This window comes from Magnolia sinica, chromosome 1, assembly GCF_029962835.1.
Source record: "Magnolia sinica isolate HGM2019 chromosome 1, MsV1, whole genome shotgun sequence".
Taxonomy (NCBI): Eukaryota; Viridiplantae; Streptophyta; class Magnoliopsida; order Magnoliales; family Magnoliaceae; genus Magnolia; species Magnolia sinica.
This window is the reverse complement of record NC_080573.1, coordinates 101,823,769-101,851,742: the sequence shown is the minus strand read 5'-3', so window position 1 is coordinate 101,851,742 and position 27,974 is coordinate 101,823,769. Positions and strand designations below refer to the sequence as shown.

Here is a 27,974-nt window from a genome sequence, read left to right as displayed (position 1 = left end):
GCCCTACCAACAGGTGTCTCGTTCCCTTCCCAAGCTCGCTTCCCAGATGCATGGAATAGGAACTCTATTGGGGCTTCTCTTCAACAAGAATTCCTACACTTATCTCCCAATTGTAACCATATGTCTAGATGGTTGGTCCAACAATCATGTGAACAAGATAATCCTGACCACTGTTTTCTAGGGTCAAATGCTAGACATTGAAAGTTTTCATTTCATGATCCACATTCAGCTATTCATATCTATGATTAGAATACTTCATTCAGGTTGAGGTCTCTTATATGGAATTCAAGAGTTCCTCAAAATCTCTTTTTTTTTAAAGGTTTATAGATGGACAGCAAAGATGGCTCATAATCATTCCTTCACCAGAGTCAACAATGGTTTATTTGAGAAGAACGCATCGAGGTTGCCTTCCACCACTTCAAGCACTGACGAAAAGGATTCTGATCTAAAAACAGCTCGATGTGGAGATAACACCACATTATCTATGGCAAAGAGTTCCCGTGGCACCTGAGGCTCGTTCTCAAACACATCGAGTCTAGCACCGGCAACCTCTCCTTACACTAAGCACCTTACCAATTCCACCTTCTCATCGATCAGCGCTCCACACCCAACATTAATGACAATACCATTCTTTCCTAGTGCTGATAGGACGTCCTTGTTGATGATGTGGTATGTTTTATCAGTCAATGAACATGATACTATGAGAACATCGCTTCTAGCTGCGAGATCATAAACACTTGAAAATTAAGGGAATGACACGGATGGTTTCCTTTCTCTTGAATTATAAGCGATGTCGCAGCCGAACACCTCCAACCTTTTCGCAATCTCGGAGCCAATGTTTGATGAGGACATCATGCGTACATGCGCACGTATACACGAAGAAGGAGGGCCCCACCGTCGATCTAGCTCGATGACAACATCTAGGGAGGGCCTCCTAGTCAGAAGATGGAGTTTTGATTTAAAAGAGTAGGCCCGATAGTCAAGTAAAGCCCATCATGGGATCTCATGATCGTGGCCCACTAGTCGGATTAAATTCATATTTTAGGTTTTGCTTATTTATGTTATTTATAATATCATGAACATTTTAGATTTCTTTGATTAATTTTTATTTTGATTTACTTCATCGCCAAGTAATAGGTTGCGCACAAGGCGCGACTTTTGGAGTATAGAATTATCTTATAAATAGGTACCCTTTGTAGTTCTTTTGATTCCTTGAAAAAATAAAAATTCTTGGATATTTTTTTCTACTCTCTGAGTTTTCAGTTGTGGAAAAATTCAAGTGGGTGCAAAGTCCTCCCTTTTCGAAGGGCTAACTACTGTGGTGCGAAGCCACGTCTATCCTAATCTGCCCTTACCTTCTTCCATCCATATCTCTCACATTCTACAATCATTCTTACTTTGAATCCACCAGTTTTTGCAGCCGTTCTTCTCCCTACAGCCAGTTTTCAGAATCTGGACTTCGACGGAACATTGCGCCCAGAGTGTACATCAGATCGCCATGAGATTTGGAGGGTTTGTAGTCCCCCCTGGCCGACCAGAGCCTAAAAGGTCATTTTTGGATTCGAGCCCCCAGCGCACGTGTGGCCAACATCTGCGCACGTGCGTCAGGCCCGGGCCTCAGTCCGCACGCGAGAGCTGTTGTTTGGTTCAGGTTTTCTTCTTATTTTCCCTTTTCACACCAGTTTTTCATAACCCTAACCCTAGATTGCGTGATTTCTACTTCATTTGCCCTTTTTCTTACCCTAGGGTTTCCTTGAATTGAAATCGGTGAATCCCTTGGATTAGGGGCTGGTTACTGTGCATGTGTGGATGATTTTTATTTCCCTTTGAGTATTGTTTGGTCCATAATTTTACTAATCCAGTCCTAGCTGTGTAGGCCTGGACCCACACATATTTTCCTTGCTTGAATGTTTGAACTTTTGTGTGGGATGTGAAATTTTTATGTTATTGTTTTTGAATTAGTATGATCTAAACCTGAAATCTTGCATATTTAATTTAAATTTCATGTCCTGCATCAAATTTGATATCAGAGCCTAGGGTTCTTGTAGGAGAATACATCACATATTTAGGGTTTAATTTATTTAAGTCCTTCATACATCCAATTCATCACATATAACTATTTAGAAGACCATAGTCCCTAATACTAGTTGCTGAAATTTCTGGTAGCAGGAAGTTAGCAATTTACATTGTTGTAACTTTTTGTTCTTCCCTTATTTTGATAACTATATTGCTGGATTTTAGTAACTCTGCATAATTCCCTCATATAGAATCTCATAGGATCATTTAGTCCTATTTAGTTGCATATAGTCATCTTAGAAAGTCCTTAGGTGGAGTTAGCAAGTGTATGCCCACACGTATATGTCGTAGTTTTGGTTTGCACCATACACTAAACATGGAGCAACTGCAAGAAGCAGAGACCAAGTTAATCCAGCAAGTTGATTCCTTGAGTAAGCGCTTGGAACAATGCATAGATCAACACCTTGAACAAATAGAGGCCTCCCTCGGAATAAATCCCACAATTAGGGAAGATGTCAATCTCAGGTAGGTGGTCAGGAAGTTAGACCAAGGAATGGGGGCGACCAAGGAATTGGTCATGGGCGCGCACTTGTGCACCCACCCCATGAGGGCATCATGATTAATATGATCTAGATGCACAACTCCTCAAGGGAATTAGAGTAAATGCCCCTACATTTGATGACCACTTAGACCCTAAAGCCTTTTTAGATATGTTGGCGGATATGGACTACTATTTTGAGTAGTATGACATGACGGATGTTCGTCGAGTCCGATTCGCTAAGATAAAGCTTATGGGCCAAGCAAAGAGGTTTTGGGCGACGATAGAGTGAAAGAAAGAAAGAGCGAGAGAACTCCTAATAGTCCATTGAGGAGAGATGAAAGAAACACTTAAGGAGAATACCTTCCCTTTTCTTATCGCTTACTGTTGATCAAGGAGTAGTAGTCTCTTCGATAGGATTCCGTGAGTGTTGCTGACTATATTAAGAAGTTCGAAGAATACTTGACCCGCTACGAGGTTAATAAGGACCCTGTACTTACCCTTGCTTGTTTTAAAATGGGCCTCCATCTTGACATTAGGAGAGAATTGCTCGCCAAAGATATAGACACTATTAAACAGTTGTACCAAGTAGTGTTAGATGTCGAGCAATATCTCAAAGCGTCTGTGGGAAGGCAGTTTGACTTTCGTGAGTCCGGTGCTAAGGCCAACCCCTCTAGGGTTAAACCTAACGTGGGATACCAAAACAAACCTTCCAACAATTTTCAACCCAGACTAAGTATGATAAGGGTAAAGAGATTGTCAGGTCTAGTTCACGTGGAAGTGGGGCCACTAGGTGTTTTAGGTGTCAAGGGTTTAGTCATTTTGCTCACCAATGTGGCACGAGAGAGGGCACTAAAGTATTTTTTATTGATGGGTAAGTAGAACTAGTGCCCCCAGAGAGTGACGGTGAAGAGGAAGAATATGAGCCTGTATAGACCCATAGTGATGAGGAAGAGGGAGAGCAAGAGTCTGCGACCCTCACAATTGTGCATTGCGCTTTGGATTAAGCCAAGAACACAATGACTGGCGCCGCAACACGATCTTTTACACTTATGTAAAATGTGGAGAAAAGAGTTGTAAGTTGATCGTAGATAGGGGTAGTTGTGCCAATGTGGCATCGACTAGTACTGTGAGCCGTTTGGGCTTAAAACTGGAAGTCCATCCTCAACCCTATAGAGTGTCCTGGGTTGATGAAACCTCTATTCTAGTATCACACCATTGTTTTGTTCCTATTCAGTTTAGATATTATAAAGGCACGCTTTGGTGTGATGTTTTTCCCATAGACGTTGGCCATATTATTCTGACTAAACCGTGGTTCTATGATAGGGATGTCACCATATTTGGTCATTCAAATATGTGTACATTCTGGTTTGAGAGCAAGACTAAATCTTCTACCATTCAAGAATACGACTGGAAAGAAGTTTACCACACAGAGTGGTGTGAACGGCTCAAAACAAGAAGGAGTCAAAGTCCAAGCCTAAACCTCTCCATATTTTGAATGCCAAGGACTTTAAGCGAGAAACGGAGGAAGACTCAATGGTATACACCCTTGTAGCTAGGGAGAGTATACCAGAGGCTAGCGTAGAATTACCCACTGAGGTCATTTAGGTAGTGCAAGAGTTTCGTGATGACTTTCCTGATGAGCTACTAAATGAGCTTCCTCCTATGAGGGATATACAGTACGCCATTGATTTAATCCGTGGGGTGACTCTACCAAACCTTCCACATTACAGAATAAACCTAAAGGAGTATGCGAATTTGAAGAGGCAAGTTGACGAGCTCCTAAAGAAGGGTTTCATTCGAGAAAGCATAAGCCCATGTGTCGTGCCTGCCCTTCTTACACCTAAGAAGGATGACACATGAAGGATGTGTGTTGATAGTAGGGCCATCAACAAAATCACAATCAAATATCGATTTCCCATACCGCACCTTAATGACATGTTGGATGTGATGCCAATGCTACTATCTTCTCAAAAATTGACCTCAAAAGTTGTTATCATCAAATCCGTGTATGCCCTGGTGATGAGTAGAAGACGGCCTTTAAGACGAAGGATGGGCTATACGAGTGGCTAGTTATGCCTTTTGGGTTAACAAACGCCCCAAGCACTTTCATGCGTGTGTGATGACCTAAGTGTTAAAGTCATTCATGGGGAAGTTCCTAATCATATACTTTGATGATATCTTGATTTATAGCATGACCAAAGAGCATCACCTCAACCACTTGAGGCAGATTTATGGGAACCTTAGGGCCAAAAAGTTATACGCCAACCTAAAGAAGTGTGTGTTTTTATCTAGTAATGTGATCTTCTTAGGTTTCGTTGTGTCAGCTGAGAGCGTATCGGTGAATCCCGAGAAGGCCAAGGCCGTCGTTAATTGGCCTGAACCCCACAATATTCATGAGGTGTACAACTTTCATGGCTTAGTAACCTTCCATAGGCGGTTCATTCGAGGCTTCAATTCCATTATGGCTCCCATCACAGACTGCATAAAAAAGGGAGAGTTTCAATGGACATAGGCAGCTTCGAAGGCCTTCAAAGAAATAAAGGTCAAGATGACCGAAGCTCCAGTCACACGACTTTCAGATTTTTTGAAAGCTTTTGAAGTCACTGTGATGCATCGGGAGTCGGCATAGGAGGGGTACTTAGTCAGGAAAGGCACCCTGTCGCCTTTTTTTGTGAGAAACTGAATAAGGTAAGACAAAGATATTCCACTCACGACAAGGAATTCTATGCGGTAGTGCAATCAGTGTCATTGGTGTCATTACCTATTGCCATAAGAATTCATCTTATTATCAGATCACGAGGCCTTAAGATACCTGAACTCTCAGAAGAAATTAAACCCTAGGCATGCCTAGTGGGTTCAATTCCTTCAAGACTACACTTTTATGCTTAAGCACAAGGCCAGTGTAGAGAATAAGTCTGCCGACACGTTGACTCGTCGAGTCACGTTACTCAATTACATGAGTGTTGAAGTCACGGGCCTCGAGCACATTAAAAAAGAGTATTCTGAGTGTCTAGATTTTCGGATTGTTATACGTCGTTGTTAAAGAGTCTATCAGGAGCTAGCAGTGAATACTTGATTTTAGATAGATATTTGTTTAGGAGTGACCACTTGTACATACCACTCACCTCCCTCCGCAATTTTCTTGTTTAGGAGTTACATTCGCGAGGGGTCGCGGGTCATTTTGGTCGAGACAAGGTCATTGCCCTAGTGCAGGATAGGTTTCATTGGTCAAGCCTCAAGTGAGACATGGCCAAAATTATAGGGCAATATCGTACTTGTCAACTGGCAAAGCAAAAGAAACAAAATACAGGCTTATACACACCATTGCCAGTCCTATTCATCCCTTGGCAGGACATTAGTATGGACTTCGTGCTTGGACTTCCCAAGACTATTTGGAAATAGGATTCCATATTTGTTGTCGTGGACCGTTTCTTTAAAATGGCCCACTTCATTCCTTGTTTTAAGACCTCCGACGCATCTCATGTTACCAAGCTCTTCTTTAGTGAGGTCATCAAACTGCATGGATTACGAAAAACCATAGTGTCTGACTGTGACGTGCGATTCATGAGTTACTTTTGGAAGACACTATGGCACATGATGAATACTAGGCTCCAATTTTCTTCTGCCTACCACCCTTGGACCAATGGTCAGACTGAGGTGGTTAATAGGAGCCTGGGGAGTTTGCTCAGATGTTTAGTGGGAGAGCATAACAGGACATGGGACACCGTACTACCTATAGCCGAGTTTACATCTAATAGTTCTGTCAATAGGTCTACAGGTCTAAGTCCTTTTGAAGTCGTTACTGTTTATAAGCCTAAGAAGCCTATTGATCTTATCCCTATGTCATTATCCAATAGGCCATCAAAGTCTATAGAGTCTTTTACGCATTGCATCCATTCATTGCATCAAGAAATCAAGCGAAAGATCATTACTAGTAATGAACATTACAAATTTTTTGCAGACCAGTATAAACGTTTCAAAAAATTTAATATTGGGGGACTCTATGATGGTCCGCATCAGGCCCAAGTGGTATCCTCCGAGGGCTGTTAGTAAGTTACACGCTCGTAGCGCTGGACCCTTCAAAATTATAAAATGAAACGGTCTCAATGCGTATGAGGTAGATCTTCCACCTTCCATGGGAATTAGTTCCACATTTAATGTGGATGATCTAATTACTTTTCAGGGGACCACTGATACTTTGCCTGGCCCTTCGCCCACCCATCTTGATTCTTCAAAGTTATCCCTTGATTCATGGCCTCTTCCCAACCTTTCTTCCCAACCTCTACCTCTCATACCTAGCATTCACACACCCAAAGAGAAAATAAAGGATATCCTGGACCATGAAATAATTTCAACATCGGACGGTAGGTTTCAGAAGTACCTAGTTAAATGGAAGTCACACTCAGCTTCAAACTGTACGTGGTTCACTGAGGAGGAGCTTCAGATACTTGATCTTAACATCCTGGAGCGGTTCAGGAGTCTTATTTCGTCAAGGGCGAAATCTTTACAGCCGAGGAGAGTTGATGGGGACATCACGCACACATGTGCATGCACGCCGCCCCCCTACACACGTATGCACAGAGAAGGAGGGCCTCACTATCGATCTGGCTCGATGACAACATCCAGGGAGAACCTCCTGGTTAGAAGACAAAGTTTTGGTTCAAAAGAGTGAGCCCGATAGTTAAGTAAAGCCCATCATGGGATATTATAATCATGGCCCACTAGTCGGATTAAGTTCATATTTTAGGTTTTGCTTATTTATGTTATTTATAATATCATAAACGTTTTAGATTTCTTTAATTAGTTTTTATTTTGATTTACTTTATCGCCATGTAATAGGTTGCGCATAAGGCGCGAGTTTTGGAGTATAGGGTTTTCTTATAAATAAGCACCCCTTATAGTTCATTTAATTCATTGGAGAAATAAAAAATTCCTTCGTATTTTTTTCTACTCTCTAAGTTTTGAGTTGTGGAAAAATTCAAGTGGGTGCAAAGCCCTCCCTTTTCGAAGGGCTTACTGTGATGCAAAGCCACGTCTATCTCAATCTGCCCCTACCTTCTTCCATCCATATCTCTCACATTCTACAATCATTCTTGCTTTGAATCTACCAGTTTTTGCACCTGTCCTTCTCCCTACAGCCAGTTTCCAGAATCTGGCCATGTAGGAGGGCCGAAACTTCGACGGAACACTGTGCCCAGACCGTACATCGAATCGCCATAAGATTTGGAGGGTTTATAGTCCCCCTGGCCAACCAGAACCTAAAAGGTCATTTTGGGATTTGAGCCCCCAGCACATGTGTGGCCAGCCTCTTACTCACGTGCGTCAGGCCCGGGCCGCAGTCCGCACGCACGAGCTGTCGTTTGATTCAAGTTTTCTTCTTATTTTCCCCTGTCACACCAGTTTTTCATAACCCTAACTCTAGATTGCATGATTTGTACTTTGTTTGCCCCTTTTCTTACCCTAGGGTTTCCTTAAATTGAGATTGGTGAATCCCTTGGATTAGGGTCTGGTTACTGTGCATGTGTGGATGATTTCTATTTCCCTTTGAGTATCGTTTGGTCCATAATTTTAATGATCCAGTGCTAGCCTGTGTAGGCCTAGACCCGCATAGATTTCCCTTGCTTGAATGTTTGGACTTTTGTGTGGGTTGTGGAATTTTTATGTTATTATTTCTGAATTAGTATGATCTAAGTTTGAAATCTTGCATATCATATTTAAATTTCATGTCCTGCATCAATGTTACCGAGCCCAACTATCCCCACTTTATTGCCCCTAATTGCAAGCATCGTCACACATCCAAAATGAAGAGCTAAGCTGCTATTGACACATGACTATCACATTAATGAGATTCTACTTACACATTAAGCTCAAATCATCAAGCAGGACTATAGTTTAAAAAGCCAAAAACTTAACACAATGTTTAGCTAGGTCTGGTCGACTCGAAGACTTGGGCGAGTCTTTCCTTGGCTCAGCTCAATATTTAATACAAGAAGGAACAGGTACTTAAAATAGATATTATTAGATAAATAAAGTAGAATGGCAAAAATATAACCAAGTGGATGTTGTGCTGGTAGACTTCTTTTCTCACTTACCAGTTTGACTTTCACCAGACAAGTGACTCGACCCAAGTCCTTACGAGTCATGTCGATTCAACCTGAGTCATTGGTCTGACTTGATGAGTCTTGCCCATTGGGGACTGAGTCACAGGTTAGAGCAAGTTCACAGTGACTCAGCTCGAAATCTTTCCGAGTTGATTCGACCCAGTTTCGAATCAAGTCAGAGTTTTAGAACAATGAGCATGACTACCACCATATAAATGAAATTCTCTTACATGTGTGATAGGATGCTCTGAGCGTGACCTCCACCTAGTCTAAGAACAGCTACAGAATTTTATCATTCGGTGTTCAAGTAGACAGACGATGTTAAATAATTTCTATGCCCATCACCATGAGAATTCTTTTAAATTTGAATGGACAAAATTCACGACTATTCGGCCACATTTGGATGCCCAATGAACAACCTGCAATTATCCAATTCAATAAACAGTAAATGATAAAATTTAAGCTAGCCCGACTCCATTTATAATGTGGGACTTCGTTCGTAGTCCAACTTAAAACGCACGGAATCACAGTTGGGGGTTTGGTTGTCATGATAAATTAGAAAGGTGCCAATGCCATTTTGTTCAATTCCTCAATGATGGAAAGAATAAATCACAGTTGATATCACTCTGAGCATCCAAACAGACCCTTAGCTGATTTGAGAAATTAGATGAGCCTTGACTCGAGTCGATCCAGTCAGTGTGATTTGGTTCAGAAGTGTATAGTAACATGTCTGCAAAACATAAGAGGTGAGTGCTCCAAGCATGGATTGCCAAATCATCTGAGTCAACTCAGCCTCATTCGAGTCCAATCCGGTTCGTTATGAAGAGTCACCCTCCCAATATGCCCAACTCGGGTGAGTCATGACTCAGCTCAGGACAGAATGAGTCGGTCTAAATTGCGGTAGTAAAAAAAAGAAAAAAATAGCCCTCCAAGTGACATCATGACAGATAGAAGGGGTCTGGTACCACAGAAGAAAAAAAAAGGGCCATGAGAAACAAAGATGATTTAAGTAGGAGAATTACAAAAAATGCAAGTTCATAGCATGGCTCTCTGATTGAAGCAAATAATTAGAGCTTTATGTATGCTATTAAAGGGTACATAAATCAGAAGATTACTGATGATGTTCGGCACAGCTATCATGGATCAATTGTAAAATAAAATAAAATAAAATAAGGCTACATATCAATGTTCAACTAGAATAACATGACAGGACATAAGGCATGAAGATTCATGTGCAGATTTCATCAATTCCTTGATCATCTACCATCCACTCGGACAGGCACTTGTTTTGACCCATTTACAATCATAAGATTTCATGTGCTAAACTTCTTATACATTTAAAACTGCAGTCTGCACTGTATCCTTCAATAATCACAGAAAGTTAGAAATCACTTCATCATCACATTCTAAGACAATCTAAGTCATGGTAGCTGTGGTAGAGCAAAACTAACAAGAAGACTATGAGATGAACAAAAAAATCCAAATTGGGACTGAAAGTAAACTTCAATTAGCTTCATATCCTGAAAGGAAGTCGGAGAATCCCGAAATTTTCACAATTTTCATCTGAAAGGATTTGATCAGCGTACCACACCCTGGCATAAATGGATTCGCTATTTAATATCCAGGGTGCTCCCGTGGTACCGGGCAGAAGTGGGACCCACATGATGTATTGACAACATTCGACCCGTCCATCAGATGTGTTGTCTTATGTAAGACTCGTATCCTAGTCCGTATTGTTCTGTCGACTGCCGCAATCCTTCCCGTCAAATTCCAGTATCATGCGATCTATAATCGCCGTTTGCGCGCGATCCTATGTCATATCCTGTAGATTTGAGTCAGCTTAACCCAAGACCCGTATCATTACGATCGCACCGTCGCCGCGGTTCCAACGCCGCGTCTTGTGCGCCAACCCGACGCTTAGATCATAAGATGTGGACGGTGCATTTTAAAGGCCGTGGACCGCATATTGCGGGACCCACTCATCCCATGTGGCACCAATCTCTAGGTAATCATGAGGGTGATGGATGACATCACCCTAGCTATACCCACCCTACCCTAGCCTTAGCCACCCTACTCTAGCTATAGCCACCCTACCTTAGCTATAACCACCCTACCCTAGCTATAGCCACCCTACCCCCTAGCCTTCTTACAAGCATTTATTGCTAGCCACCCTCTCTTATAAGTAATCATGGCCTACCTAAGCTACCCTCTCTCTCTTTACAACCCCTCTCTCTCTCTCTCCCATTTCTCATCACTTTTCCCAAGCAAAGAAATCCCACGTCCAAGCCTTCCCATGGAGAGAAAAATGTGATTTGATGGCCCACTTCCCATTCCAAAGATCCTCCATCGAAGCCATTCACTTCTCATCTCCCTCCATCAAAGTGAAGCACAAGGAGATCGGCTTTCCAATGGACCAAGGAGATCGACGGTGGGTGCTTGTTAGGATAGATTTTTCATGTTTTTGATGATGGGCCAAGTGAGGCCTACTGATTGATGGTATGGATCTCACTTTGGACCCTAAGTGTGGTCGATGGCCCACCTTGATGCTCATGATCATTCCATGATGGGGCCATTCTCCATAGACCCCATCATGATGTTTATTTTTCTTACATAAAAAGAGGTCATCTAGACCTTACATTTGGTGGAGAAAAGATCTCCACCGTTGATTTTTGTTTTAGTGGGCCCACATGTATTAGGACCCACTTGATGTATGATTGAATGCAAGGAGGGCCCATAGTGTCGGGGTCCCTCCATCACACGTGTGTCCCACTCTTTCTCTCTCTCCCTCTCTCTTTCATTTTCTTTGTTCCTATTTTATGTGATGATGTGACCTTTGGCCCACCCGGATGGACCCCACCATGAGGTGTGACTTTTACCCAAGACATATATAAGTGGGGCCCACCTTACATGTGTTGCACCCACACCATCCTCCATGTGGTGGCCCACCTAAGCCAGGCCCACCTCGAATGTATGTGTTTCGTCCAACCATCCAGCGTCCAGGGACGCTGGACGTGGTCTAGAAAAAGCACAAATATCAGCTTGGTTCACACCATTTTGGGGTGGTCCACTTGTGTGGACTCCACATTGATGTATGAGATCAATCCATGCCGTCCATTCCATTCTCGAGTTCATTTTAGGCGTTGAGCCGAAAAATGAAGCAGATCCGAGTATTTGGTGGGCCATAGCATGAGAAACAGTGGTGGTTACCGTTGAAAAACCAACTACTGTTTTTATTCACCAATATATATTGAATATTGGGCTCATCCTGCTTGTCTTGAGCTATGAGGATCGATGGCGAGGTCGGAATTCCCTGATGCGGGCCCCACGTACGAAAAACCTTGAGATCACAGGCTTTTCAAAAATAAATAATAAATAAACCAGCAGCAGCATTGCTGCTACTGTGGCGTCAGAGGCGCTAACAGCGCCAGGCAGGGGGGCGAACAGCATTGACCCACGGCCCCTCCCGTGGGCCCCACCCTGATGTATATTTACCATCGAACCCGTTCATATGGTGGGCCACCTCCATCAGTGGGCCTCCTCAAAATTTCATCCACATCCAAGACTCAGGTGGCCCACATCATGGGAAACAGTGGGATTGAACGTCTGCCCTTGAAACTCCATTTCTGGGCCAAAGAAGTTTTGGATCAAGACGAAATTTGTTCTCCCTTTACACCCAGGTACGTGTGACCTTTTGAATGGATCGGATGGCATATAAGCATTATGGTGGGCCCCACAGTGATGTATGGGTTCATTCACACCGTCCATCCAGGGATGGTGTGTGCGGGTGCGTGTGTGTGCGCGTGTGCGGGTGTGTATGCGTGTGGGTGTGTGTGTATATATATATATAATATTATATACAGTATTGTGTATATATATATGTATATATATTATAAACTATATATTATATTATATATGGTATAAAGGATGGTGGGCCTTCATGTGGACCCCCACCATGATGCTTGTGTTGCATCCAAATTGTCTAACCATTTTGAAAGCTCAATCTATAGTCCACGTGGACCCCACCTGATGTACATAAGGCCTATGCGATTTGGCCCATTCGATGTATTTGTGGCCGTTGTTGAGGCCCACCTTGATATGAATATAAGGCCCATGTTATAAAGCCCATTGTTCTATATTCAAGGCCCATGGGTTATGGCCCATTGCAATGTGTACAAGGCCCATTGATGTGGCACTTGATTTATATAAGGCCCATATGAGGTGGCCCATTTGATGTATCTAAGGCCTATGGGTCGAGGCCCAATAAGACGTATATAGGCCCATTACAATTTGTGATTCCCTATGGTTTGGGTAATGATATTTTATGGCGGGCCTTGCCTTGGGAGCAATGTTAGTTTGACATCCACGTTGCAAAAATAATGTTGGTTAAATGTCCGCATTATAACTCTCCCTAGGGCCCATTGGTAGGCCCATACTTATTGATGGTTCATCACTTTGTAACATGCTTAGTATATTTCCATGATTCATGACCATACGCATCATATGTATGCTTGATATAAGGAATGTTTGATCATTGCATAAGTCGTTGGGCTGAGACATTTACGAGACTCCTTATGAGATGGAGTGCCCCACATGAGCGCGTGGTATGCGCGAGATTGCTGCATGACCGATGGTGTGACTCATGCATTTCACATTGTGTGTCGTGATTCACTGCACGCCCTAGCGACATCAGGGTCATGGCCTTCACAGACACCTCGTGGATGGTCGTATCGGATACCAGAAATATTAGCTCTAGCATTGTGGACACTTAGGATGTCCTTGGGTGAAAATCCCAGAACCTTTTTGGTACCAAGAGATGCTCCAACGTCTAGACCGAGTGGATACACGAGCGCCCGAGTGCCGAATACTAGTAAGCCGCGTCTCTCACTGTGTCGTGGTCGGTTGGAAGGGGGTGTGGCCTTATCCGCCCGAGTGAGGGGGCTATAAGCTAGGCTGAGTTTGACCAGCTCGCAAATGAGTCCGCTATCGACGAGCCGGGTAGGTATTGGCAGACTACTGGTCAGGCGGATAGTGTGGTCTCTTCCACTTGCTTGACTGTGCAGCTAGGGAGGAGGCAGTCAGTGTGAGGTGTATTAGACCCCGGTGATATCCAGAGAGGAACTGTACTGATATGTGTACTTGACGAGTACTGACACGCTTACTTTGCATCTCGCATATGACATTTGGCTACATAGGCCTCGCATCACATGGCCTTGGTATGGCCGATAGCATTCATGTCTTGCATCATATAGCTTTGGTACAGCTGATAGCATTCATGGACTTACCGCATACTTTCACATTACTCTGATATTGTACACTTGGCGTTGGCCTTGCACACACTTACACCACCCTCTAAGCTTTTGTAAGCTTATGCACGACCGTTGCGTGCAGGTGTCGTTGGACAGCAGCAGCGTTGAGGCAGGAGCGCACACCTGATCATTTTGAAGCTTTTTGATCACCTTGTATTTCCCTTTCCCCTTTGTACTTAAAAGTTTTTGATATAGTGGATATGTGGTGATGTTGTTTTGTGACTTGGTTATGCTTGTGGTTATGCTCCATTATATATATAAAGAAAAAATCATACTGAAAATCCTCCTTGTAGGATCTCAGGATCGGAATCTGGCATGTAAGTGTCGAAATCCGAGAATGGGGTACTACGGAGGCTGTCAGCACCGGATTCGGCGATCGAAAATTTTGTGAGCCCGTTTTTCGAGTTTGGGGCGTGACATCTTATGTTACCGCCATGGCCCAAAAATCAGCTTGATCGAGAATTCTGGTGGGCCAGAGAACAGGGAAGCTGATCCAAAACTCTGGTAGAATAGTCCAAAACAGGTCAGATCACCATAAACCCTGGTATGGATTGCTGGTTAAAACAATGTAATTGTACAACTCAAAGCTTGAACCCTACTTGAAAAATCAAATGTTCTAACAACTACGCTAATGGAATATTACTTCTTAATTCAATCTTCTTCTTCTTCTTCTTCTTTTTTCTTATTTTAAATTTAAGTAGATTTCCAGGCCCAATTAGGTGCCAGTCTGACTTACTGGACCGACTGGACCGTCTTCAAAAAACAGTTTGAGGTCCACAGAAGAAAGTCAATGGTGGTGTTTGATGCTACAATGTTTCTCAGAGAAGTTGGTGATGTTATTTGGGATAACATTTAAGGTGATTTCTACATATCAGGAACACTATATGATGTGACTAGCTATTGGACTTTTTGCCCTTGCAAATAATTTTCAAAGAGCGCAGAACTTTAATATTTAAGGGGCACTGGAAGACATCTTAAAATAGAGGGTATTTTGAAAACTTGAAAATATGACTGTTCTCATAAGCATCATTTATCTCCAAAAAGCCTTTAAACGGCTTAGATTTTACCCACAGCCAATTCTTTTTATGTGAGTTGCCTGCTCTTTTCTTTGTGTATAGACTGCCTCGATAGTATTACTAGTAAGTCATGTAACAAAGGATTCGCGGGGTCTACCATGATAATTGTATGAAACACATTTAGTACATCTACTGCACCACTATATGATAGTTTGTAAACCCATAAACAAGGCAGATGTTAAACATGAGTACACCACAACACAAAAAGTGGTATGGATCACCACCATTGAAAATCTCTCTCTTAGTGTTTAGTGTGTAGCCGCAACCTTTCCCTCCATATTCTCTTCTTTTTTCCTATCCCCTACTCTCCACATCCTCATTCCTAGCATTCATTAACATTAATACATACTTCCAATTCATCCAGCTTTAGTTAAAAGATGAGAAAATTTCCCAAGATTCTACGATGTTTCTTCTAATCAATGGGCGGTGGTATCTCGATGTTTTAAAAGGATGGGCAACGAGGATGGTCTCTGTTTTGCACAAGAATCTAACATGAGATGAAATCAAGGAGTTCTCTTGTTTATTAGCCCGAATTAGGAACTTTTGCCCCACCTCTGATTGTGCCGATAGATGGCGGTCGAAGCATTATATACTAGCATTTTAAAGGACTGAAAATTGATATACATCAACAATTTTATGATTATTAAAAGAAACAAAAATGATTTTCATGCAATATTCTTTATCTGGTCTGGTGGATGCTTTATTTCTATGAAAAGCTTTTACTATTTCAGGGAAAGTGTCTGATTGGACTTTTTAACCTATTTATGCACAACAGTTACGATGATGCAGGAAAGAGCGTTAAGGGATAATGGAAAATATCACCATCTTCCACAAGTGATTAAAACCTTTAATCCACAAGAGTATTTTCTTGAATCTATAAGTAAAAAAATTCAGAATTTTATTAACCAATAACTGTCTAATGTGTATGCGTCTCAATTACATCATTAATATAGAAAAAAGAAACCAAAATTTGTAATTACCAAAAATAACCAAATTCAAACTCTAATAAAAGTCCTAACTCTAGTAAAACTCTTTTAAAGCCTAATTTCTAAAAATAAAAAATCCAAATAAGCTTTTGCTGGAAGAGTCCTAGCATGATTACAATATATTTCTAAAAAAGATGAAAATTTAAAACTGAAAAAATAAGGAAATAATTTTTTTTTAAAATCGAAATTACTAAAAATAGTAAAAAAAAATAATTCTAAATTTTCATTTTTGAGTTGGAAGTGTGTTTTCATCACAGATGGTATATTACAGTAAAGATTGATAGATTATGCGCCTTGTAACAATACCTGGATAAAAAGTTATGACCAATTTACGGTTCCCCTTCTTTTTATCCAACCATGCTAGAAATGTATGTGTAGCACGTTGTACATTAGACTCCTTCTCTTCCCTTAGAAAAAAACCTATCCTCGAGTTACTCAGGGATTGCTAATGTTTATCAACCCCTTCTTTGTACTTTGCATTAGGCTCCTGAGCTGACACAAAACATGTACTCATGCTCTCCTTGACTTGAGCTATATAGATCAGTTCATTCGCTTGTGCCTACAAGATCTCACTCTTTTTTATAATGTGAAAAATTAAGTAGACTTGCCCCTAGGACAAGATCAATGTGATTTTGTATATCTTACATAGGGGTAACTCTTTAGAAAGTTCATCGAGCATAATCGCCTTAAAGTTCTGCAGCACTAGTTTCAAATCATTTGGAATGTTCACAGGCTCCACATCCTTGTCCTTTTCAACTAATGCATCTACATTTCCCGTCTCCTCAGATTGTTTGACAAAATACTGTTCGGTTACGAGAAACCGTCCCTCCACTTTAAAATTCTTGGGTTGGTTTTTCGTTCCCAATGATTGGGGCAAGAGGATAATCTTTCTACCGTCTTTAATAAATATAAATAGATTATCTCAGCATTTAAGCATAGCATCAACATTATATTACCATGGTCATCCAAGTGACATATGATAAGCTTCCATGTCGACTACACTACACATTATTTTGTCCTTATAATATTTACCAATGGAAAAAGATATACGATATCGTTCGGTTACCTCTGTTTTGTTCATCTCCTTGATCTATCCAATTGTGTACAGAGACGGATGCTCTTATGTTTTTAGTTGCAGTTTTTTCATCATATTATTTTCTATACGAGATTCTCGTTGCTCCTGACATCAATAATCATATTATAGACTTTTTGATTTATAATGCATCTTATTCGAAAGATGTTGTGCCACTTTAAATCTATCTCTACCTTAGACATGTACAATGACTTCCTCACGATCAAAGTAGCGGCCTACGATTCACCATTATCGGATGATAGCTTGCGATTCATTACCAGTGTCACACTATAAATATAATGACTGCAAGTTCCATCGTCAAGCTCACATTGCTTATTATTATGAACATGGACGAGTCCTATGTCTTTCATCAAACAGTTGATCGCTGCCTACAGTCTTTGCATGGCTTGTCGATTCTCTCGATGAAAAGCTTCAAATGTCGTCATTGTTATAGGATTATTCTTTGGAGCATCACCCATGAGATTGTTGCATGTACCTTTGTTAAATGCCATCGTCCCCAAGAAAAGCCTTGCTCTAATACCAACTGAAGCAAGAAAGAGCATGAAGGGATAATGAGAAATATCACTATCTTCCTAAAGTGATTAAAAGCTTGAATCCACAAGGACATTTACTTGAATCAACAAGAAAAAATCAGAATTTTATTAATCAATAATTATCTAATGTGTATGCATCTCAATTACACCATTAATAAAGAAAAATAAACCAAAATTCATAAGTACAAAAAATAGTAAAATTCTAACTCTAATAAAGTCCTAATTCTAGTAAAACTCTTATAAAGCCTAATTTCTAAAATTAAAAATTCTAAATAAATTTTTGCTAGAAGATTCTTAGCATGATTACAAGATATTTCTAAAAAAGAAGAAAATTTAAAACTCTAAAAATAAAAGAATACTACAAAAATTGAAATTATAAAAAATAGTAATTTTTTTAATTTTGTTTTTGAGCTGGAAGTGCATGTTTTCTTGCAAAACAGACTAATGTGACCCACGAGGTGGGTTGGTTCATCACGGATCGCCCATTACAGTAAAGATGGATAGGTTGTGCGTCCCGTAACAATGCTCATATCAAAAGTTATAGCAAATTTATGATTCACCTTCTTTTGGTCCATCAAGTTACATTGTAAGCGGCATACTGTTCAATAATATTAGTTTTTATTCTTGTTTTAGAGATTTCTCATCTCATGGATTCAAGGATCAGTATACCAAAGAAGACGGTGATCTCTTCCACTTTAACCACACCCGCTGAGCCACCACAAAGAGGAATTTTGTGAACAGTTCATTTCTAATGCAATGAGAACACGCTACATGATCACCACATAAAGATAATATTAGAAAAGAACAGAATAACTAATTTAAGTTACTAATCCCAATTCAAATATGAGCTCGTTTTGCCTCCATTGTGACTCAAGATCCAGCATTTCTTACCAACCCACATGCCGAGTGATCCAATAATCGGAACCATCCATGTTGTGGACTCTATGTTGTAGAGGCCATAGTAAGAAACATGCACAACAGTCTGGGAATCAATTTAGACAAAAAATAAAAAATCAATGGCCCACATCTGACTACAAAAATCAAAGGTTAGGACCTTCACATAACCTTGATTATGGGACAATAACTTATGATAGTAACCAGAATATAGCTAGCTATGAAGACGATGATTGGTTCAAATCATCCGACCATCTATAAGTGTGAACCCTAGCGGGTGGATAATTTCAGGAGAAGGTCCCAATAACAAATTAGTAGCAGTGGTAGAAAAAGCATCAGAAACAGCAAGAGATGGAGATTGAGAGAGGGGGTTGATGACCTTGGAACTGAGAGGCTGATATTCTCCATGAAGAGACCAAAGACCACAACGGATGTAACGGTCATAAGCGGAGATGTGTCATAAGACGTCGAGCAAAAGGCCAACTGCACAATCAGCGACATCCTCAGAGTAGGCGCTTCCGAAATTGGCGACTGATATCCCCCTCTGCCTACATTCAGCCAAGTTGATATGGTTGAGGCCAGCACTTGTGGTGATGATGCATTAGAGGTTGGGAAGGCATTGGAGGGTGGCGGAGTCCACACGCAGAAGTCCTGAGCAGAGGATGATGGTCGCCGACTGGGCGTGGGAGGTCAAGAAGAGGTGAATTGGCAATGAAGGTTCCTCCCATGGCTTCGGGAAGCAGAATTTCTTTGAGAGGGGATTGTAGATAGCTGGTCTGACAGGCGGGAGTAGAAGAACCAAAGGAAGCTCTTCTTCTTCAGCTATGTTTGTTGAATCCTCAGACACCAAAGAATACTTTTCTTTCTCTTGTTTTTGCGTGATGATGCCGACCTTTCATTAAAGAAAATAACGTAATGTTGATTTTTTGGGGAGTTTTACAAAGAAATACCTAATTAATATAGAATTTAGATTCCTTACCTTTGGAGAACTTTTCTTTCCAAAAATTTTTCTAAATGCTACCTCATTAATTCATATAATTATAATTACCTACATTTGGGTTATTTATTTTTAACATCTGATTCGTGGGGGCGGGAGCAAATGGGTTGACTGCTTAGGTGAGCCCCACTATGATGTTTATATAAATTCCATGACTACCACCGGGTGTATCATATCATGTTTGGACAAGTGCTAAAAAAATCATCCCCATCTATGATTCACGTGGATCACATGATTGGAAACTATGTATAGGGCAACAATTGCCATCTAAACTGTTTCCCATGGTATGTGTTATATCCTATTTATGGTTATTTTAGGAAAACCAATAGGAAAGTGACATGTGGCATTGTATGAGGAATATGAAGTTGATAAAAAGATCTTCAAAGATTTAGAGAACTTTTTACAGGCTTACAGTTGGTGTAAAGTTAGTTCTACACATCAGTGAATGGTCGATGGAGTATTGCAGTCGATATACAAGAAGTGCGATCGAGTTGTTTAAGATATCAAAGGTGACTGTAAGCAACCAAAACAAAACCTTGGCCAACAAAAGTAAAGTGAGCAGCCGAGAGGCATTCAAAAGTGCAACCTTCGTAAAGAGAAATGTACTAAAAGAAGGATCTAGAGAAGAGAAGAATTTATTAATACTTTTGAAGTTAATCGTTGCAGTAATGGAAGAAGGATATGGAGGAATAAGCTAACAGAAATCTATAAATAGCATAGTAATTCAATAGAGAAAAACCTACCCAATCCAACACAACAACCATTTAAAATAAACTTATCAATTTACTTTGTCTCAACTTATCTTAAGAATATCAGTAATCAAGTAGCGGTAATTCTTAGCTATAATCTTTAGTTGTAATCCAAGTCTATGCTCATACGTTGGATTTGTTCTGTATCCAATATCAAGTGGTACTTTTAGGAGACACATTCTTGCAATTGCTCCTAGTGACCAATTGTGAGTTTTTACATTCTGTTTAATTTGCACTGGTATTCTGAAAGTCCTTTCTTGTGGAATGCACAAAGTAACCCATCTTCGGAGGAAGAACCACACACTCTCCGATTATCTCCTAATCGTTATCGAATTTTACAAGTGGCTGAGTAAGCTGCCGATCTTATCAGAATCTGGTTATATACATTCATATTGGACATATCTACTTATTTTAATGCTTGGGGTCAAAGTTGATTGGTTTAGATCAAGTCATTGTATTGATTCTAGCATGCCGACACAATTGAAAATGAACTGAGCAGTCACATTTTTCAGCACGCCCGGTGGGACCAACAACTACCAAGCTGTCATAAATATTTATTATGCACTAGTCGTGTAAAACCAAGTACTAGACATTTTTTTGACACGCCCCGTGGGACTCGAATTACTTAGTTGTCATAATATTTGGTTGACTCAAGTAAATTTGTTTGTGCAACAATCATTCATAATCATGAGCCGAATGGTTGGTCGTAATACTTCAACAATCACTATTATGGCTAACAAGGTTCCTACTTACAACGAGGAGGTGAAAGTCCAACAAATGCCTAAGCAAGGAGATCCACCACCTATTCTGGTACCCGTTCCTCCAAATCCAGACAGACCATCAACCTCTCAAGTTGAACCTCATAAGATTATGTCAACTGGGATGGTTGATATGCAAAGGGGGATTCAGCACATCGTAGAACTATCGTAAGTTCAGGTAGAACACTTGTTAGTTCATGTCGAGGCTTTCAATAGGTGAATGGTCAGTCACACTGAGTGCATGAATCAATTGGTAGTTTTGTTCATTGATAGAGCACTTATTGAACCTCAGCAATAGGCTTATGCAAGTTCTGTTAGAAATCAAGCACATGTAACACTAGTCCAGCTGATGCCACACACACTTCAATTACAACGAAATATACCACATGTTCCTATCCCTGGTCCAATGCAGGATATGCAAAATTCACCAATACTGATAGATTTCAAGCATCTTAAACATCTTCTTGTCTAGGACATGCGAAGTTCACCACCATCAGTAGATTTCAAACATCTTGAACAGAAAATAGGAACATTGTTCATAAAGCCAGGAATCAAGGGATGCCTGGGGGGCATACCTTTCCTAGAAATCAACTGTATAATGAACAACAGTATCAGGATGGCCCTAAAGTACCTTCAATTACTGCACAACAATACTAAAAGCATAACAAAATTGTTCAACTGGTTTAGGAAGTATTAGGCCAAGTTCTTGGCCAAACTACCACTCTAGTTTATCATAAGACATATCCTGACTAGATCAACTGGAAATGTCCATTGGTGAGAAACTAGTAACTTGACTTTATGTTATTTACAGGTGATACGGGTCAATCGACCATAGAATACATAGGTCGATTTACCATACAATGTGGAGAATTGGCTAATAATGAGTATTATAAATTACAATTGTTTAGTCATTCACTCACTAGGGTAGCCTTTACTTGGTATTCCAAGTTGCTACTGAATTCCATACAAAATAGGTAATAAATGGAAGAAAATTTTCATGCTTAGTTCTTTTATGAGGACAAATAAATTTCCATTGCTGATCTTTCTCATTTTCGGCAATTACCAGGGGAATCAGTCGAGAATTATATTACTCGGTTTAAAAGAGTAAAAAATTGATGCAAGGTAGTTACAATTAAGGTAGAATTTATCCAATTGGCTCAAGATAGACTCGAATTCAAGCTTCGAAAGAAGTTTATCGGAATGGAATCACAGATTGACCAGGAAAGTATCTCGACATGAGGCCCTACTTCAAGAGTTAATAAGCCAAAAGAATTCATGGTAGGGACATACTATTATGACCTAATTATGATGTTACAGTGGCTAAAATAGTAGATAAATAATCATTCACATATTCGACCTTAATTAAAGTAAAGACAATGATAGTCATTCACCTTTAATATTTCTTATGCTAATGAAATCTTTTATATTATGTTAGCTAGTAAATTTATCAAAATTCTTGTTAATTATAAGATTCTGACAGCTGAAGAATTGAAGAATATTTATTACTGTAAATAGTATAGAACTCAGTCGCATTCCACTAATAAATGTGTTATTTTCAGGAATGTTATTCAGGATAATATTGATAAAGGGTTGTTAAATTTCCTAAAAAGAAAAAGAAGCAATGCTGATTAATATTAATCCATTCACATCCAATATAGAGATCAATATGGCCACCATCAATCCTCAAAGGCTGGTTTGGCCAAAACAAAAGATTGATCTTGGAGTTCAGATGAACCAACCCAATGAGCAAAATGGCATGAGGGGTATGAGGTCTGAAACTGTGGTTAGCCAAACCGAAACATATTCATGCACAACAATGACAAATTATCAACACCTTTGTGAGAAATAAGCGAGGCTGACTTGATCATATGGGAGATCTTATCGACCGAAGTATCTAGTGAGACAATCGGCCAATCCGAATTATGAGGGGAAAATGCCTTCTACCCTCAGAAGGACAAATACTTCAACAATTACTCTCGGACTACTCAAAAGCCAAGGACGGTTAAACCTTGGCCTAGCCAAGAAGGGGTTTGAAAAAGGCCGAGTCATCCAAAATTCTCAGTGATGCCTGATGAGATGACTCATACTCAGAAGCGGTGTTCGCAAAGGCAACAGGCAATAAAGAGAGGGTAGTTAGCCATTGCTTTGGATCAATCCCAGAAGTATCAGACAATTCAACCAAGGTTAATAGTGTCAAAGTCAAAAGGAGAAGAACATATATTAGCCGATATGGGAGAATCGACTGAATCTCGTAAGGATCATGACTCGGTAAAAAATCCTTATTATGATAAGATAGTAATGAACAAAAAAGGATTGACCAAATACTTCAGTGATGAGAAATTCTCAGATGATCTTCTGATCAAAGAGTTTCTTGCTAAAGCAAAAGAATTAGAATCTTCTTTTAAATTAAATAGAGGAAGTATGAACGAAGTTATATGTGAAATAGATACTCAACTGAATTTGAAAACACCTGGGGTAGTGCTTAAATTAAAAACCCAAACCAACCGTTTTTCTTAATTTAAAGTCTTAGTAGATTCTCACCAAATTCTTTATGAATTGACCTCGGTCTCACCGAGTTATTACTACATCGCAACCTTATATTTGGGGTTTTCAACCCTTGGGTTCGATCAAGAGCAATATCCCAAACCTATTTTTATTAATGGATTGATAGATTCCCAAACACAAGGCACACTCCTTTATTTATTTAAAAAGTTTTTTTATTGCTTTGCTTGAGATTATCATGAGTTGGCTGAACTACATCGACATCTGGTTGTATACAGGTTACCTATGAAGGACGGATATTGGCCACATAAGTAGTCTCCTGGGAAGATGACAGCCATGGTAACTCAAAAGATTAAAGAGAAAATCGAGCAACTTTTAAAAGTATGTTTTATTAAACCCATCAAATATGCCGAATGAGTTTCGAATATAGTGCCAGTTATCAAGAAGTGTTGTAAGCTCAGAGTGCGCATTGATTTTCAGAATTTAAATCGAGCCACACCAAAGGACGAGTATCTCATGCCTCTCGATCGACCAATTGAGTATCAAATGGTATCCTTTATGAACCCTTCAAGATATAATCAAATAAATATTACAGTAAATGATGTCTTAAAGAAATCCTTTAGATGTCTCGATCCTTTAGGTATTCTTTGTTGGGTTTTAATGCCTTTTGGGCTTAAAAATGCAGAGCTACTTATCAAAGAGCTATGAACACCATCTTTCATGATATGATTGGCCAATTCATAGAAAGTACAATGATGACATAGTGGTCAAATTAGCCAGCTTGACCGAGCATATCAACCATTTACAAAAGTTGTTCGAGAGAATGTGGATTCATAAATTAAAAATGAACCCTCTTTAATGTGTTTTTGGTGTATCGGGCAAAGATTTTTGTTCTTCCTTCAACAATCTTAGTTTATCTTCCATGACTAAGATTTGAGCCTGTAGATCGGTTAAGGAAGCATCTAACTCCTTTAGGTTGCTTTATGTTATAACAAGTTCCTCCCTAAAAGCTATGATTGTAGTCATCTTGTGGGAGGCGACCGAATGCTCAACTTGAAGTTTGTTGACCACAATAATTGTAACCTGGTGTTTGTAAATCAAGCCTAAAAATTCATATGGTGCAGGTAGCTTGGCCAACAAAGTTTCATCTGATCAAATAAGAGTTTGGTATCGGTGAACGAGAAAGTTTAGTCTCTCGATCGATTCTAATGCAATGATGTCAGAGGCACCAGATTGAATGAGGATTCATAGTTCTTCCTGCATTTGCTGAATTTCTTTTGAAGATGTAGGAGACTCAACCACTAGAATGTCACGCAAGAAGGCTTGATTGAAGGAAGATAATATATCTTCTATAGGAAGCCATTCCTTTGAACAAAATAAGTAATGAGAATCATTAGCCGTTGGGATTGGAGGAGCAATGATGTCGACCAATGAAATCTCTGTATCGCGACCAGGAACAATTTCAGCTGGTCAAGATATCTCTTACACAAGTGTTTCTGCTTCATCCAGAAGAACAATCTCATACTCATCGTTAGGAGCGATTGCTTGATCAGTTGGTTTTGAAGAAGAAGCGGTCTGAATAAAAGGATTCCACAGGCTGTTGTATTATTACAAAAGAAGACTAAAGGATTCCACAGGCTGGTGTATTATTGCAAAAGAAGACTAAACGATTCCACAGGCTGGTGTATTATTACCTCCTCTTGGCCTTTAGATTGATATGTCGATTGTCAAATATCGCTCGTAGTCCTTTCTTAGTAAAAACTTCAAGTATTTCGACTTGGGACTGTGCAAAGTCGGCAAGAATTTTTGGAATAAACACCTCGACTTAAGAGTTGATGCAGTGATAAACTTCTTAATGACCGAGAGTTCCTCGGTTCCTATGGAAAAGAAAGAAAGTCAGCAAACTACACAATTATTACAAAAAAGGAAAGGGCATAATGTTGAAATAACATCCACCTAGATTTGACTAAACAATGACTGTAATGAATTGATCGTCTGCTAGTGAAATTTTGGTAGGATCAATGACCAAAGCCAAAGCTCGGGTGGAGCGAGGAGAAGGAGGATTAAGACAATACGACTTGAGATATCGGTCAAAAGGAATATTATGATCATTTAATCTTTTCTTTTCACTTTGTCATTTGTTAAATACCCTATTAAAATGAGCATCTTTATGTCTCTTATATACCTCTTTCATCTCCTAAGAATATTTAGTAAGAGAGAAACATGACAAGAATTTGGTTTTGTAATACCTGAAGTAGTTCAACCAAATGTTGTACGAAGAGCAAGGCAAGGCGTTACAAGAGGTCCAAGCTTTGAGATCTTTGAAATGGTAGAAGGCATTGTGAGCACTGGGATCAAAGCAGTAGTTGGAACCATCGTGAGTGGATCTATCGTTGTGGTCTTCTAATGCTTTAGCTGATCAGGTTGAACTCGCTTGACCATTTTCATTAAAGAAAATGAAGGATCGACCGTCTTTATTGGTGTTGGAGATAGGATAGTTGATGTGGTTGTTGAGGGTCAAATATTGCATATCAGACCCTGTTATTGCCCTACAACACAAACACGATTTAAATCGGGCCGTTAAACAGTATCATGTTTGAAAATCCAGGCAATAACAACATCTGATATGCAATATTTGACACGCAACAGTGGTCAATGTTGCCTTCCTTGATCATGTCTTTCTTTAGACACGAGGCACGACCGACTGAGGAGTGGTCGACTTCTTGGTGCTTTCGCTATTTTTCTTTTTCTCGGCCACAGGTTTCTGCATCTTTGATGAAGAAGAAAGTTGGCCAATTACTTATTCATAAGACCTACTGATTAGAGTCCCATAATAATTCTTTCACCAGGAGTGGAATGATTTTAACTGTAGCAGATGAATGGTGAAGAGAGGGAGTGTGAAAGAAGAGTTGAGGGACTCAAATCCTTTATGGAGAGTCTGAAAGATGACGACCAAGTTTGCAACTGGCCAATGAGTTGGGGGTTGGTTACAAGTCTTATGAATGAAAGGGAAATGTATACCTTGAACCAAACCAAACTGGCATATAAGAAGATTGAGGCAGTATTATTCAATGTCGACCTTGGCATTAACGCTCATATCTATGGTGGCACCATATGATAAGTCTCCGCTGATCAGATTGCTTTTCCAAGCCGCATCCCTAAGGTTTATCATTTCAGTGTCGTTCAATTTATATTCGTTAGTGAACCATATCGAACCAAACTCTTTATCCTTGAAGGGGCAAAAGGTATGACTGGACTTATTAAGAGTGAAAGAAAGAAAGAAATTCATACATTTGGCAAAAGAATAATTAATCTTAGAGAAAAGAATGTTACAGTGGCCGATGGAAGTGGCTTTAATATCCATTAGGACAGATTTAACCAATTTTGCTCTAAAATATTTGTAAAACCACATCTAGACAAGCCAGATAGGCCCACCAGATTGGTAGAATCCTTTAGTGGTTGTTTCATACATACAACGGTAAAGGTGGTCGAGCATGAAAGGGGCAAAGACAAGTTGACATCCTTAGGTGAGTGCCTTGGCTAGGCGAATAAACTCCTTGGTGATTTCTAGAGCACTCACACATAACAAAAATCAGCAGATCCACATCAGCAGGAATGTCATATGTTCTTGCTCATCTACTTCATCCTGAGACTTGCGTTGAAGAGCCATGAATGTAGAATATGCCTTGCTGGTCTTGTCTGGGAGAGCGGAGGAATGTGGATTTTTCAGAGTGAAGCCTGGGTAGACAAGCTCGTTAAAGGGAAGGTGAGTAAATGCATATACATCCATGATCGATAGACCCATGAGGCCGCATCCAAAATGGAATGTATTGGTCGATCGACTCTAAAAGGGTAATGTTGTTGTAAGCAGGAAGGGATTGGTTAGAAATTCATGAAGAGAGTTTGATGCACTCACAAATTTATGCTTTTTTCCATGTATCATTATATTGTGCTTCAATGCGAACAAACCACTCAACCCAGCCATTCATCAGCTTCACCCATGCTCGTGGGGGATTGAATGCATTAGAGGGATCCAAAAGACCCTACAATTGGACAAGCAGAACTTCATAAGGGCACTTCAAAAAACTGGGTTCAATTTCATGAAGTTGTTCATAGGTGACTACCAGATGGAAAGCATCAACACTGTAGTGTCTTGTTCAGTTAGAGTATTGAAAAGGAGATCAGTAATCACTCTAAACGAAAAGACATCAAGGTCTTTAATGAAAAATTCCAAGTGAAAAACTAGAGTAGAAAAAGAAGAAGATGCGGCAATGGTGACGATTTGGGAATAGGAAATTATGTAGTGTTTATGCAAAAGAGAGAAAAACGAGTGAGAGGGGAGAATCATTGACTTAAGAATTGCTTATGCGATATGTGTGCATTAATGAAGAGGAAATCATGACTCCTCGTAGTATACGCTTT

The 27,974-nt window shown here is 40.0% G+C and overlaps 1 pseudogene; it reads right to left on the bottom strand.

The window, feature by feature from the left end:
- Window positions 1-340: 340 nt before the first annotated feature.
- Window positions 341-27,342, bottom strand: LOC131248139 (glyoxylate/hydroxypyruvate reductase HPR3-like; annotated as a pseudogene).
- Between the last annotated feature and the right edge of the window lie 632 nt (window positions 27,343-27,974).